Raw genomic sequence first — 16,969 nt, 5'->3', positions numbered from 1 at the left:
AGGAACACCAGGGTTTGATTCCTGATGCTCTCAGTTCCCTTGCCTTGCTACCTGATGATTTCCTTTCTTTGCCTCTCTCTAAGTATCTGACTTCTAAATCTCATGTAAGGTCCCTCACATGAGTAAATCTATAGATAAATCATTATAAATGGACTCTGGTCTATGTTGGCACAGCTTTATACTTTAGTAATGTGCCCAGCCTTCTAAGCATTGCAAAGCTCTCTATAAAATGGTGCTACCTCCTGCCTGTTTCCCCACTTCCATGCTGGGGTTTGTCTGATTTATCAATCCCAGCAAGAAGCAAGAAACTATTGGCGATTGATTACTGATGGGTAAGGGAGGTTTGTTATGGTTTAAGGCAATGACTCTAGATAGGCTTAGACTCCAAGTGGTGAATTTGCACTGAGGAACAATTGGTTATTGACTCAATGATGGTTAAGAGTTTTGGTGTGAAATGCATCAAAATTCAACAAAAAGTACATAAAACAAACATAATATGATGGTATCTTTTTATGATTCTTTTGGATACAGGGTCTACCTGTACCCCCAGCTGGCCTGGAACTCACTGAATAGACCAGGTTGGACTGGAACTCATAGAGAGCCACATCCTTCTGCCTCCCAAGTGCTGGGATTAAAAGCATGAACCATCACGCCCAGGTAATATGATGCTATTTTTAACTGAATGATGATAATATTTATCAATGAGAATTTTCTTCTTTTCCTAATGCTACTATGTGCTCAAAATACTGAATATCATATGGAAATAAGCAACTTACTCAGCTCATTTAGTCCTTAGCATTTGCACTGCCCTAAGTGCATAGAAAGGATTTTTATGGGAGGCATAGTTGAGTTGTGTCTGAGCCAGGACCACTGGTGATCTTGAGAGTTGAGAGACACAGCAGCAAGGGTGTCCATACATAATAGAGCATGGCTCTTCTCTGTAGAAGGGGCTTCAACTCGGAGGGTTAAGAGTCATCCTTAGTCATGCTGTTCCTCCTATACGTCAGTGGTGACAGAGCTACCCTGAAAGAAAACACCTATCAGAATCCTTCTATTTGAATCCATCCAAAGTATCACATTGATGGTAATTGGTGTGATTAGCAAAGTGAAGTAATTATTGTTTATGATGGAGAGGATGAAGTGATTCATAGATAGATATATGTAAGGATAAATAGGTATTCTTTTAAAATATTTTTATTGAGTTTTGGATCACTTCACACATTAGATCTTAATCAAATTTAGACCTACCTCATTCACCCCCGCACATAATGCTTCCACCAGATTCTATGCATTATGCCATATATATTAAGTACTGCTATGTATAGTGTTTGTACCTAGATGCCCCTTGGTGCATGTTCATCTACTGGAGTCTAGTCAGCCTATCTGAAGTCACCCCCTTAACAAAGATCTGCTTTCCTTCACCCAGCAGTGAAGAGTTGCCAATTTTTCCTCATCTAGTGTTGGGACTTTCTAGCCATTTCCCTTGTTCTATTCTGGTTTTTTTTTCTCTGATTGAGTAGGGGTGTTGTGCATGCTGCAACCCTTGTTGTACATTCGTATGCACAAGTTCCCTGTGGCCTGAAAGCCTCTATTTTCTTTTGCTTATGCATCAACCCTGGCTCTTACACTCTTTCTATCCCTTCTTCCACAATGTTCCCTGAGCCATGGGTGGGTAAGTTTTAATAGGAATCCAATCCAGGGACACACATTCTGCTGTCTCTTATTCTCTAAAGCTTATCCAATTGTTGTCTTCCCTATGTATCTTATATGAACAAGTTATATTGATGAGAGTTGTGGTATACATTTGCATTTTTTTCTACTCACTGCTCCACCATGTTCCATGAGTCTTTGGTAGAGCTTCCATTGTACATGTGTCACTTAGGATTTGACATCTCTCAGACCTATTATCTATGCTCTGTTTGTGACCAGTTGTGGAACTCAATTATAACCTCAATCTCTTGCAAAAAGAAAATTCTTTGATGATTGATGAATGACATACTCTAATTAATGCACAGGAAGAGAAGGACACATTATCAGGTTCTACTTCCTGTATGCAAAAAATATATGAAAATGTACTTTGGTGATCGAAATTAAGTATATTCAGGGTGTAAGATTGTCCTGTATTTCCTTTTTTAAATTGGAGTTTTGCAAATGTCATACAAATATATTTAGATATGCCCATATGAAACACTCATTACCCCATGGTAATTTCATGTGTATAGATCAAGAGAGACAGACAGACATATATACACACACACACACACACACACACACACACACACACAGACACACACACACACACACAAACACACACACATACACTACACACACACACACACACACACACACACAGAAACACACACACATACACAGAGAGAGAGAGAGAGAGAGAGAGAAGGAGAGAAAGAGGGAGAGAGACAAAGAGAGAGGCAAATAGTGTCTAATATGTGTCTATGTGTCTCCAAATGCCCTTTTGTGTAGGTCTTCACATGTAAAGACCAAAGAGGAGGACCTCATATATCCTACTTCATCACTCTCGACATTATTCATTTTGATAGGGTATGTCACTGAACCTAGAGCCAGGACAGCAGGCAAAAAGACACACATATAGGCATGCTTAGCTGCTTATTCGAAGCTGGTGATTCAAATTAAGATATTCAGGTTTCCACAGAAAGATATTTTTTTCCAAATCATCTGAACCTAGAGCCAGGACAGCAGGCAAAAAGACACACATATATGCATGCTTAGCTGTTTATTCGAAGCTGGTGATTCAAATTAAGATATTCATGTTTCCACAGAAAGATATTTTTTCCAAATTGGTAATAATCCCATTCTCTCCTTTTTCAAAAGTCTAATGCTACACATAAATGCACTGTAAGAATTTGATTTACCAGAATAAAAGCATACTACATGCAGTGAGGCAAAAACAGTTCATTGTAAATATTGATGGATTTTCAACTGAAACTGTACTTGATCATTAAGAATATTAATGCTGAGATTTTAAGGATATATAAATATAAGTATTTTGGCAAAACATACTACACAGTGGATCATGTGGGTAAACCTTCAGTTCCTCCTTTGATATCTTCAGTGATGCATATCGAAGAAGAGAAAATTTGTCCTTTGTGTGTTGTGACTATAGATCAGTGAGTGCTGGGATCAAATTTGAACCCAGGACTTTCTGAAGTTATGATCTCTCTATCCTCAAAATGACCATGGCCATTTTGGTCATACAGTGGGAGGTAATACAAAATAGAATATAAAGCAAAATTCTAAACCTATCTGCATAAGTGATAGCAGGGTCCGAATTGAGGAAACTGCAGAAGAACAACTGAATCTGAGAAACATGCTTCCAGAAATCCTGGTTTTGATGGTGAGCTGACAACAGTTTTGTCATCACGTTCACATGGTGAAGTCTAGGATCACAAAAGGAGGAATGGCATTCTATGGCATTCTATAAGGCACAATTTTCAGATCAATCAAACAGAAATCAAAACTCCCTTTGTTTAATATGCTCAAGTTTCTTAGAAGGGTCTGCAATTTTGTTTTTGTAATAAGCTATGTGTAATAAATATGTTGATGTTCATTTCTGGAGTAATTTTGAGAAGTAACAATTTTTTATTGAATGATTTCCTTCAGAGTTATGCATGGTATTTTAGAGTCAGAATAGGACTCTCACTATCAAATATAGACAGACATGTGGAATGAGGTGAACACTTCAGAATCACAATTATAGAGTTCATGCAGATTGATCAGTATGCCAATTCTGGGTTACCAGGATAGGCTAAGGAACACATATTTTGTAGATTTTACTCAGCGGGATGGTTAAGAAAGAAACAGAGTATTCCCCAATTCTACTTCAGTCATCCTGACCATTTGATGTCCCTTTCCTAGGCCAGTTAATAGCTTTCCTGTTGACTAATTTGCTACATTAATGGAGGACCTGCTTTAAAAAGTACAATTCTTCAGATTTTAATTTATGAACACAAACTTATAATTTAACAATAGTGCCTCATGGGTAGTAATCTTTGAAATTAGTAAAGTCAAGGAGAACCATAATTATGTCAGTACTGCTGAACTTGAAGAGGATGGTAGAAAGTTAAGTATGTGAGGAACTTTTCTGATCATTTATACTAAACCTTTTCACTGTGTTTCAAAACCTGAAAGCCTCAGAGAAATGCTCTCAACTGATAGAGACCTCAAAGGAGCAGGTGAGGCAAGCTGGTTTCACATGTCAGCTTCCCATTGGAGTTTATGTCACAACTTCAATCATTGTTGGGGGAAGCTCATCACAGTGTACTCACTAATAAGTGGCATCTTCTTCAAATTTTTGGCTGCTTATGATGTGATGTATCCCAGATCCACTACCACTGAACCTCAATTGGATTTTAGATTCAAAGTTGGATGCCACATAGATGAGGAACTTATCAGATTTCCCTTGTTTCTGTTGATATTGCCATAAGTACCTGCTAATGTCTTGAACTGATTGACAATAGATGCTGATTCTGATTGCTACAGGTGCAGAAATCAGTGATGATGGCTGGGTCATCTGGAGGTTCCATTTCCCTCCTGGGATTCCAAACATGCAACAAATGTGTTCTGTTAAACATTATACAAGAACAATTAATTGCCTAAAGAACTAGGCAGCATGGAGCATATTTCACGCACAAAAAAATTCCAATGTATTATCTTTTCTTACCTGGTAACAACAGAATCTTCTAGAACCTCTACATTTCCATAGTCTACAACCAAAATATTACTTCTAGCTCTGTAGAGAACTCATTTCTCAATGTCTGGGTTTAAGATAACAACACCTAAGCAGGGTCATCAGGGAAGCATGTTGAAGTAAATGCGAATGCTCCCTCTGATTGCGTTGCAGCCTCAGTGGGTTCCAGAGGTATCCATAGGTAGTAGTGTTGATACTTGTTGACTCGGTCTCTCACTGTGATTGACAAAAGGGGTGGTATTAGGATGCCATTCACATGGGAAGAAGATGCTTGTGTGGCAATACCAATCAGTTTGAAAAAGATCCTATGAAGAGGCAGAAAGATGGTCACAGAATGGATAGCTGAGGAGAGCAGCAACATGGGTTAATATTGGCAAAGATATTTCCAAGTGAGGTATAAAAGTTGTTGATATAGAGATTGTATTTTGACAAGAGGATTAACCAAATAAATAAATGTAATATAGTAAGATGGTCTGCAAGGTGGCTTAGTTAATAAAGGCGCATGCTGAGCAACCCTGGCTATTTAATTTGATTCGTAGAATTCATGTAAACGTGTAAGGGTCTGACACCATAAAGTGATCCTTTGACCTCCACATTTGTGCAGTGGAATGCAAGCCCACTCATACCATGCACCCATGTACAGGCACTGTTTCCCCAGTACCTGTTGATGTTACTGTATTTGGAGACAGTGTATTTTTCATGGTAATTATGCTAAAGTGACATTGTATTGTGAGGTCTATGCAAAATGCCTGATAGTCTTATAAGAATAAGATATTATGACTCACAGATAGCAGAGGAAAGAATATTGAAGACATAAGAAGACAATGTGGTACAAGCCAAGCAGAATGGTTTCAGAAGAGACTTTCATTGCTGATCCCTATTCTGTAAAGTACAACATCCACATCAATGACACAATACAGCTCTGATGTTTAAGTCACCACTCTAAGCTCTTAAACGTTCAGCCAGAGATCAGATAAGGGCTCCTGTAGCCCGCCATCATGCAGGAGAGCTAATGGCCTTGGAATGTTGTTTGGGGAGAAGAAGTCATTTTCTTCAGTGGTGCAACTACTGGTGAGTTCCTGATGATCCAGTGAAAACCTCCCCACTCATGCGCATGTTGGTGACACTGGTTAAGCCCAACAAGTCAGAAAGTAGCAACAAAAACAAAACAAAAACCCATGAAAGTGGTTAGGAACTTTGAGGGCTGATTGGGATGAGATATTAAGAGAGGTTGATGGGATATTGTTAGTAGATTTTATTATAGAGGAAAGAATATTGAAGACATAAGAAGATGATGTGCTACAAGCCAAGCAGAATGGTTTCAGAAGAGACTTTCATTGCTGATCCCTATTCTCTAAAGCACAACATCCACATCAATGACATAATACAGCTCTGATGTTTAACTCACCACTCTAAGCTCTTAAACGTTCAGCCAGAGATCAGATAAGGGCTCCTGTAGCCCGCCATCATGCAGGAGAGCTAATGGCCTTGGAATGTTGTTTGGGGAGAAGAAGTCATTTTCTTCAGTGGTGCAACTACTGGTGAGTTCCTGATGATCCAGTGAAAACCTCCCCACTCATGCGCATGTTGGTGACACTGGTTAAGCCCAACAAGTCAGAAAGTAGCAACAAAAACAAAACAAAAACCCATGAAAGTGGTTAGGAACTTTGAGAGCTGATTGGGATGAGATATTAAGAGAGATTGATGGGATATTGTTAGTAGATTTTATTATAGACCTGTATGAAATTGAGAAAGAACAGATTAATTAAAGCAATATGATTAAAAAATTAATTTAGTAACAGGCCAATTGACTTACTAAAATTGAAATTAATATGAAGAATGTTGGAAATATATACTAATGCTGATTTCCAGATTTCATGGCTGTATTGCTCTTACATTGGTAGGAATCTCAGTAAGTGGTGTGATCATCAAATCTTCAATTTTACTCTTAAATGAGTCCAGTAGGAAATACCAACTTTGTTTTGCACTTTAAATTTTGAGAAAGGATTTAAAATGAAAAAGAGTAGTTGTCAAAAGAGTAACTAAAAGCATTAATAGTTATTTTTTAATGGTACAGAACCACTCTTTTCTAAATTTTATTTTATTTTATTTATTTTATTTTATTATTTTATTTATGTGTATGCATGTATTGCCTGAATGTAGGTAAGTGCACTCATGTTTTGCAATGCCTGCAGAGGTCAGAAGAGGCTGTTAGATCCACCTGGGACTGGAGTTATGGACAGTTGTAGCTGCCATATGGGTGCTTGGATTCGAACCCAGGTCTTCTTCAAGAACAACCACTGTTCTTAACTGCTGGGCCATCTCTCCAGCTCCTCAAAATTAAATTTTAAGATTCCTTTGTACCCAATGAAAAGCATGAATTTTTTGCTATTTGGCAATTTTACACAGAACCCTGGGTCTGATCATTTCTGTCAGTAATTGAAGGTTTTTCATTGTTGTAATTTTGTTTTACTCATACATGACTCCTTTAATGTAGTAAGCAAGTGTTTTACCTATGACTTATATCTCCATCTTTGTTTGAGGTTTATGCATTCCTCCTCCTCAATTCTTTGTCAAGAATAGGCAAACAGACTAGATCGCATTGCTCTAAAACCTATAATTTATTAATTTCCAAAGTAATATGAGAATATGAAAGTTTTATTAGTATCCATCCAGTTATTCCCCCTGTACTGAAAGATATATGGTAATAAGCAGTAATCAGCTTAGTTATTTGACTAAAGTTGGGACCTGCTGTTCAGTTCCCTAACTGTATGCTGATTTTTGTCTGATTAAGTTTGCATGGGTCATGTGCATGCTAACTCCATTGTATAAGTGCCTATGAGCAAGTTCCCATAGGACTGACAACCTGTTTCCTCATCATAATGAACCAACCTTGGCTCTTACACTCTTTTGGTCCCCTTCGTTGCAATGGTCCCTGAGCCATGGGTGGGTGAGAGTAGAGTTGAACATTCCTCAGAGACATAGTCTCTATTTATAATCAGGTGTGGAACTATGTAATGGTTTTTATCTGTTACAAAGAGAAGTCTCTTTGATGAGTGGTGATGGCATACATGTCTATTAGGATCCATATTTAACATGCAGTAAGAAATTACATTTGTGTAGGGATATGACAGAGGTAGTGTTTTCTCTAGGATCTATAACCTCTCCAACAATGTGTCTTTTGCTTTGTACAGTGTCATCCATGAGTTCCCTCCCACTGAGAGGGTTTTAAGTCAAATGAGATTGATGCCTTGATTAACCCCACATAAAAGTGACACAATTGAACCACTATAGTTTGCTTTGTTGGTCATCATTGTGGTTACTAGTCTTTAAAGATGGGATTAGATCATTGAATGATACTCAATACATACTATAGAACTTTGCATAGTATCCACCAGAACTGTGAGAGCTAGCCAATGGGGAGGAGGATTCCTGTTCTATTCCAATGCCATTGCTCCAAGTCCTGGGTCAAAAATATGTCCTGTCTTCATCCAAAGAACCAACCTTGGCTCTTACACTCTTTTTGGTCCCCTTGGTTGCAATGGTCCCTGAGCCATGGGTTGGTGAGAGCATGCATCATTTGTGAAAGTCTCCAAATATGGAATGAGTTAAAACAATAGTTACAGAAAGAAATTCATTAGAATATTTCGAGCAATGGAAAAAGCAGATATGACCGTACTGGAGGGATTGGAGAGTTGATACCATATTTCATTCTATTTCATTCTGGCCCAGAACTTACCTCAGAGCCCATACTGATCCAAACTCATAGAAATCATACTGACTTTAATTTTCAAGCAATAAGATGACAGGGATGAAACACCTTTAGTATCTCTGAAATGCTGCTTGGGACATTATCCTTTTCTAGAAAAAGTATTTGAGACATTATCCTTTTATAGAAAAACCTTCATAAATCCACCACTTTATAAATACTCCTTCAAACTTTTACCATGGACCTAAAAACAATTCAAAAGGTAGCTAGATTTATGTTCAAAAATGAAAGTAAGGTATGAATCATATTCTGTTGTTTCTTTCATGAAATCAGTATCACAGTACACAGTTGCTTGTGTATTCTTTACTCACTGCTTCCTACACATGTTTCTCTTTAGAGCATTCATATGCCACTAAAATATTTTTCCAAAACATTGATCCTGGCTTTCATTGGCACTAAATTCTAGGCAGCTAAGATAGGAAAGAAAAGAGCCATTCTATGAGCTGTACTATTTTAAAAAATTGTTTTTGACTCCTTTCTTATCTTTTAAGTATTTTATTTATTTTTATTTTTTATCTGTGTGCCTGTATTGTCTGCATGTAGGTAAGTGCATCCATGTCGTGCAATGACTGTAGAGGACAGAAGAGGCTGTCAGATCCCCTGGAACTGGACTTATGTACAGTTACTAGCTGCTGTGGGGGTGCTGGGATCGAATCCGGGTCGTCTTCAAGAACAGTCAGTGCTCTTAACTGCTGAGCCATCTGCCCAGCCCCATGCTTTCTTATTTTCGTGAAGGAAAAGATCTACAACTTGGAAGCTTTCTTGCTATAAATCATTTTTAAGCAATAAGAAATGTAGACTAGCTCAGATTATGGAGATTGCCTGAGATCACCAGACTGGAGCGTCTGCCAGGTGAACCCAGGGACCACTTGAAATCCTTCCCACTGCCCTTGGGTCAGGCCTCCATGACACTATCAGGGATTAACACACTTATCTCCCATCTCCTTTCCTAAGACCTTGGCACTGTCCATCTGAGGCTTTTGCAGTTCTCCTAACTAGCCAGTGCTGCTTTGCCCTCCTGGAGAGCTCCTGAGTACTCTCTCTGGTCCCTGTAATAAAAAATGTAAAGAGAGGACCTGAAGCCTAGTCCAACCAGTCTTTCAAATCCAATCAGAAAACAACCAAGGTACATCAATAATACAAATAAACTCAAACCTGAACCCAACAAAAGAAGGCTAGAGCTTTGTACCAGAATCACAATAAAAAGAAATCCAAATCTGAAAAATAAGATGAAAATATAATATATGAAAAACCAAAATATTTTTCAATCGAACACCACCAGTCCTGTAGAAGAGTTCTACAATTACATCCACATAGAAATAACCCAAGACACAGAATATAAAAGAACCATTATAAACACCATCAAAGAATTGAATGAGTTCATAGAACACACAAATAAACAAACCAAAGAACTAAAAGAGAATAGGGATAAACTTCTGAATGACTGAGTTCACAAAAGAGAAATATTGAAGAAAATATGAGCTGAAATGAAGGCAGTGAAAAAAATTATAAGCCAACATGAAATGACAGGAAAAAGTGTCAGGAGTAGAATGAATAAAATGGAAAACAGAATATTAAGATTTGATGATATAGTTGAGGAATTGGACTGCTCAAGCAAAGAATGTAAACATTTTTTAAAGAACAAGAATGGAATATGTAGGAAATGTAGGACACTGAAAACACCAAATTTATGCATCACAGGAACAGAGCAATGAGTATAATCTCAAGAAAATGAAATTGATCAAATCTTCAACAAGATTATAGAAGAAAATTTTCCCAAAGTAAGGAAAGACATACTTATGACAATATAAAAAGCACATAGTACACCAAATAGGTTCAGAAAAGAAAGCCCCATGGCATATCAAAAAAAATTCAAATCTACAGAACAAAGAGAGAATAATAAAACCTGCAAGATCAAAACTACAAAGCGCATGTAAAGGAAAACCCATCAGAATCACAGCTGAGTTGTTAATGAAAACTGTGAAAGACAGAGAGTCTGGACCAACACATTCCCAGTTCTAACTAACATAGCTGAATACCCGGAATTCTTTACCCAGCAAAAATATTTATTATAGTGGCCGGGGGAAGGAAAAATCTTCCATGACATGAACAGGCTGAAAGAAATCATGTTCAGCAAACAAGACCTACAGAGAACACTTGAAGCAATACAAGGGCCCAAAGATACGAGTGAGTATATCCAAGAGGTAACAGAAAGAAAACAAAGAAAGGTATAATGGAAACAACTGAAGAAAGGTATGAATATACAGAGGCAACAGATAGAAACTAAAGGAAGGGATAATTGTGAAAACACAAAATAGAACCAAATATGTTAATCAAAAGTAAAATATACAGTCTAGTTTATGGATTAAGAAACAAATGATTCTTTTCATCTTTTTCTTATCTACAAGAAAACCTTCTCACCTTCAATGATAGGCACCTCCTTAAATAAGTTCCAGGGCTCCATCTTTGGCTGGCTCGGCTGTGCTCGCTTCCCACACCTTCTCACCTTCAATGATAGGCACCTCCTTAAATAAGAGAATGGAAAAAAATTTTCCAAGCAAATGGAACTAAAAATAAGTAGGAGTTCCAATTCTAATATCTGATAAAATTGACTCCAAACTATGACTTATCAGGAGTGATAACAGTGATCTCTTCAATCTCATCAAAGCATCAATTGAATTAGAAGACATTACAAGCAGGAATCTATATGCACCAAACTCTGGTGCACAGAATTTCATAGAAAAAAGTACTAGAGGACTTTAAGACACAGTTTAACCATAACTCAGTAATAGTAGATAACTTGAATACCCCACTAACTCCAATAGATAGGTCAACTGGAAAAAGAATAAATACACATCTGATTTAAATGATATCCTATGGAAAGGACCTAACTGACATCTACCGAATATTCCACCTGAGAATCAAAAGATACACTTTCTAATTAGCACCCCATGTAAGTTTTCCATGATTCATCACATACTACGGCACAAAACAAACTTTAATGAATACAAAAAAATTGAAATAATTCCATGCACTCTATCACACAACAAGGAAATATAGCTTAAAATCAAATCCAAAATAGCTCTAGTAACTACATATACTCATTGAGATTAAACAACACACTCCTGAGTGATAAATGGGTCAAAAAAGAAATGAGGAAATAAATTAAACTACTTCTATAACTAAATGAAAATGGTAATAAAACACAACACAACATCTGGGATATTTTAAAAGCATTCCTAAGACAGAATTGTACAGCTCTAAATGCCTGCATTAAAAATCAGAAAGACCACAAATCAATGACTTAACATTGCAACTCAAGAATCTGGAAAAGCAAGAACAAACTGAACACAAACTTATTAGAGGAGAAGAAATGACAACAATCAGAACAGAAATTAATGGAACAGAATCAAATTTAAAATACAAAAAAATGAATCTGTTTCTTTGAAAGGATCAAGATAGACAGACCCTCATTCCAGTTAACAAAAAGAAAGCACAAATTAAAACCAATCAAATAAGAGAATCATTGTAACACACACTAAAAAGATCCAGAAAATTATAAAGGACTACTTTAAAAACCTGTTAAATTTGAAAACCTACTGGATGTTTATCTAAAATCACAGGGACCACCAAAGCTAAATCAAGAAGAGTTCAACACTTTAAACAGACCCATAACATATAAGGAAATTGAAAGTGTAATATAAAATCTCCCAATGAAAAAAATCCAAGGCCAGAATGGATTCACAGTAGAATTGTACCAGATACTGAAAGAAGATCTATAATCAATAATATTTAATTTTTTCAAAAAATAGAAACAGAGGGAGAACTTGAAAAGTCCTTTTGTGAAGCCAGCATCACTCTCATATTGAAGCCAGGTAAAAACACAACCGAAACAGAAAACTATACTATCCTTAATGTACATACATGCAAAAATTTTCAGAAGAATACTTGCAAACATAATCCACCATGATAATGTTGGGTTTATTCCAGAGAAGCAGGGATAAGTGTTAAAAAACAAATAGATGTACTCAAAGGCAAAAATCCCATGATAATCTCATTAGATGCATAAAAAGACATCAAGAAAATAGAACGTACATTTATGTTAAAAAGTCCTGGAGGGAATTGGAGTGGAGGAAACATATCTCAACATATTTAAAGCTACATACAACAAACCCACAGTCTACATCACTCTAAATGGAGAAAAACTGAGAACATTCCTATTAAAATCTGAGACTAGGCAAGTATGCATTATTTCTTCTCTTTTTCAATACAGTGTTTTAAACTCCTGCTTGAGAAATAAAACAAGAAAAGGAAATAAAAGGAGCATTAATGGGAAAAGAAGAGGTCATATCATTGTTATTCGCAGGTGGTATGATTTTATGGATAAGAGATTACAAAAATTCAAGCCAAAACTCTGAGAAATGAGTAACACTTCCATCAAAGTGGCAGGTTAGAATCAATACAGAAAATCAGTAGCCATTCCATATATAAATAATAAAAAATTGGAAAAATGCTACATGACAACTTTCCCATTCAAATAGTCTAAAACATATTTAGAAGTAAACCTGACCAATGACATTAGTGATCTCTACAATGATAATTTTAAAACTTTAAAGAAAGATTGAGGAAGACACCAGGATATTGAAGGACATCCCATGCTCTTGGAATAGAAGAAATAATATTGTAAAACTGACCCTAATAACAAAAAAATAGATAAATTCAGAAGGATCCTGACTTGTCCTCCCGCGTCGTTCTTGCCGGCGAGACGGAAAGCGGTCGGGGACAGAAAAAATGTATCCTAAAATTCATATGGAATTCCAAAAGAACCAGGGTGGACAAAGCAATCTTGAGCACAATGAGCAACACAGGGTGGGTTACCAGACCAGATCTCAAAATATATTGCAAGGCTATAGTCATAAAAACAGTATAGTATTGTCACAAAACAATACACAGAGATCACTGGAATATAGCTGAAGACTGACACATGAATACATGCAATTTTCAGCCACCAAATATTTGACAAAGATGCCAAGAAAACACTGGAAAAAAGACACCATCTTCAACAAATGTTACTGTCAAAACGGAATCACCACATGTAGAATGATGAAACTAGACCATTATCTTTCACTTTGCACAAAGTCAACTCCAAATGGCGCAAAGGCCTCAATGTAAAACCTAATACTCCAAAACTGTTAAAGACAACATGGGTAGTACCTTACAACATATAAGTGTCAGATGGAAGTTTATAAATTGGACACCAGTTGCTCAGGAGTTAAGATGAACATTCAATATGTATGGCCTCATTAAGTTTAAAAGAGTCTGTACAGCAAAAGAAACAACCAAAGAAGTGAAAATAAAACCCACATTGTGAAAAAAAATATTCACCAGTGACACATCTGACTGAGGTTTAACATCCAGTATTTATAAAGAACTCAGAAAAAAAAAAGAATCAAGAAAACAAATGACCCAACCAAAAGATGGACTTTGGAACTGAAAACAGCCCACTCAAAAGAAGAAATAAAGATGGTTAAGAAAAAAATTAAAAAAGTGTTCAGCATCCTTAATAATTAGGGAAATGCAAATTAAAACTGCTTTAAGTCTGATTGGCTAAGATAAAAAAAAAATGCTACCAAATGTTGCAGAGTTGGTAGGAGGAAGGGGAACACTCATTCACTGCTGGTGGGATTGCAAATTTATGCAGTCACTATGGAAATTGATGTGAAGAATTCCCACAAATCTACATGTAGGTCTTTCTTACAACCCAGGTGTGACACTGTTTGGCATATTCCCAAAGAATTTGATATCTAATGCATAAATACTTGCTCAAACTTTATATTGTCACTATCTTCATAAGAGCTAGGAAATGGAAAAATTCAAAGATCCTTCAAAAGATGAACAGATGATAGTCATTTGCCACATAAACACAATGTCATTTTATTCATCAGTAAAGAAATATGAAATGATAAAAATCGGGGATAAATGAATGGAACTGAAAAGCATTGTACTGAGTCAGGTAATCAAGATCTAAAAAAACACTTTTGTTTCCTATCTCTGAATTTTATATATGAGTATATAATCTGAGGTAACTACAGAAGTCGGGAAAGTAGAAAGGAACCACAAGGATGGAGCTTTAGGGAGGGGTATAGGATTCATCCTCTATCAGGTTGGAAACAGGAAAAACGGAGGAGCTTCAACTTGTAAGGATGGAGGGAGGATAGCATAGATAAAGAGAGATGAAGGAGAGATAATACTTTGAATGTCTGAAAAATCCATGGGGAAGCATATTAATTTATAGACACACTTCAAAATTCTATCTATCCATCCATCCATCCACCTACCCACCCATCCATCCATCTATCATCTATCTATCTATCTATCTATCTATCATCTATCTCTATCTATCTATCATCTATCTATCATCATCTATCATCTATCTATATCTATCTGTCATCATCTTTTTATCTATCTATCATCTATCTTTCTATATATCATCTATCCATCTATCATCTATTATCTATTATCTATCTACCTATCATCTATTATCTATTTATCGTGTGTGTGTGTGTGTGTGTGTGTGTGTGTGTAACTGAAAGGTGCCTAATAAAACTCCCAGTGCCAGGCAAGAGAAGCCTTGCTTTGAGTTGTTGGTCAAGATTGTTCAAGAAATACCCAAAACAGACATTATCTCAATAAATGAAACACTATGTACTTAAAACTCTATTCTTCACTGATCTCCAGATCAACCAAGTTCTCAAACGACATCCAAAGTCCTCTAAATTCCTGTTACTAATGAATGGAAAGGGTCACATCTTCTCCTATGGGTCACAGGGGGCATAGCAAGAGAACTCAAGCTCTGTCAAGACAGTTCTTCCTTTTTTCTTAGTTATCACTTCAGAAAAAGAAAAGTACTTATGATTTTCTTCACTAATAGCATTATGTGCGCTCACAGACTGTTCAGGTAAATTAACCACAGCCACTGCTGTGTCCTAGCGCATTCCTTTTTAGTAGAAGGAAGAAGCACATGGCCTTTCTGATGCTCTTCCCTTGTTCCCTTTGAGCCCTTCCCTGAAACAATGGGGCAATGAGTGTCCAGGTCCATCAAGCACCTTTTCAGACCTAGTGATAGACAGAGGTGAAGGGGGAGGACGAGTTCGTTCAATGGAACACTGATAAAAATTTCCAGTGCTACCTCACAGAAGTCCAGTTATCCTAAGATCCAAATTTTGATCATGGTCATTGGTCTTTAAGTCTATATTTTTTTTTCTGCAAGATAAATCCACCTAATACATAAGTAGTGAAAAGAATTGTGTCGTGACAACAAATGTCAAATCCAGGTCCTCACCAAAGTCCTTATTTTACTAGAGCATCTTTTATTATGTCTGATATTTATTTCCCTTGAATATCACTTTATTTACTTTCTCTTTTTGTCCATGAAATGATACATTTTGAAGCAAAAGAGGGAAATTAGTTAATTTTTATATGACCCTCAGGTAAGTGGCTGATCCTTAAAAGGTTACATTTTCCCCTCTCCATTTAAAAAAAATTATTTTATTTACTGCTTTTATGTGTATGAGTGTTGTGCATTGGCCGCAGTGGTCAGAAAAGGGTTTCAGATCCCCTGGAATTAGAATTACAGGTGGGTGGGAGAACAGTTGTAACCTCTCAATTAGTGCAACCATTTCCTACTTGCTGTACACACTGTTACTGTTTGGTAGAATACATAGGTTTGGACAGTTCCAGTGATGAAATTTATCTCTCAGATAAACTTTCTCCTGGACTGAATGCCTGATCATATCTTGCAGCTTGTTGCTATACTACCTGAGGCCAAGTTGACTTTCAGGAATAAGTTCGTTATAAAATCCATGAGAACATAATACCTGGGACTATTAACATGCATTCTTGAGAATTTCTTAAGAGTAACTACTTGATTAGAAGCTTTTCACTACAGCTTTAACATATTCAGTAACACACTCCACAGCAGGAGTACATCTCAGAATATATTGTTCCTTGCAGAAAGACTCATTGTTTTTGCTGCTAACACTGAGATGTTGGTGCATATCTCTAATCTGTTATGTATCTGATTATTACTAGTCATAATTGGTTGCTTGGATCCACTTGGATCCTTGGCACCGGTGTATGTTTATAAAGTCATCGGGTAGATTTCAGTGGTAATGTTTATCACCTCTACTAATTAACATAATGTAAATTTCAATGCTTGCTCCTCAAATATAAAACATTTTTTAAAAATTTGTTGATTTTTTTTTGTGTATATCACACAGAACCTCCCAAACCATCCCATTTGACTATACACCCACTTCCCAGTTAGCACACTCCCATAGCCTCCCTCCCCCCACTAGAGCCCTTATACTCTGATATCCCTGCTACTGTCTGCTGTGTTGTTGGCACACCCAGCCATTCACCACTACTTGCCCTTATGGTGAATCTAGTCAACCTATATAGAGCTCTTTGTTTTA

At 36.7% G+C, this 16,969-nt stretch overlaps 2 pseudogenes; one reads left to right on the top strand and one right to left on the bottom strand.

Moving 5' to 3' along the window:
- LOC103733958 overlaps positions 1 to 3,413 on the top strand; it is a 4,325-nt pseudogene extending 912 nt beyond the window's left edge.
- Positions 3,414 to 4,303: 890 nt separating this feature from the next.
- LOC103733957 overlaps positions 4,304 to 16,969 on the bottom strand; it is a 38,914-nt pseudogene continuing 26,248 nt past the window's right edge.

This window comes from Nannospalax galili, unplaced genomic scaffold (genome assembly GCF_000622305.1).
Source record: "Nannospalax galili isolate Female #2095 unplaced genomic scaffold, S.galili_v1.0 scaffold2636, whole genome shotgun sequence".
NCBI lineage: Eukaryota > Metazoa > Chordata > Mammalia > Rodentia > Spalacidae > Nannospalax > Nannospalax galili.
The sequence above is the reverse complement of the archived record's forward strand: the minus strand, read 5'-3'. Positions and strand labels throughout refer to the sequence as shown.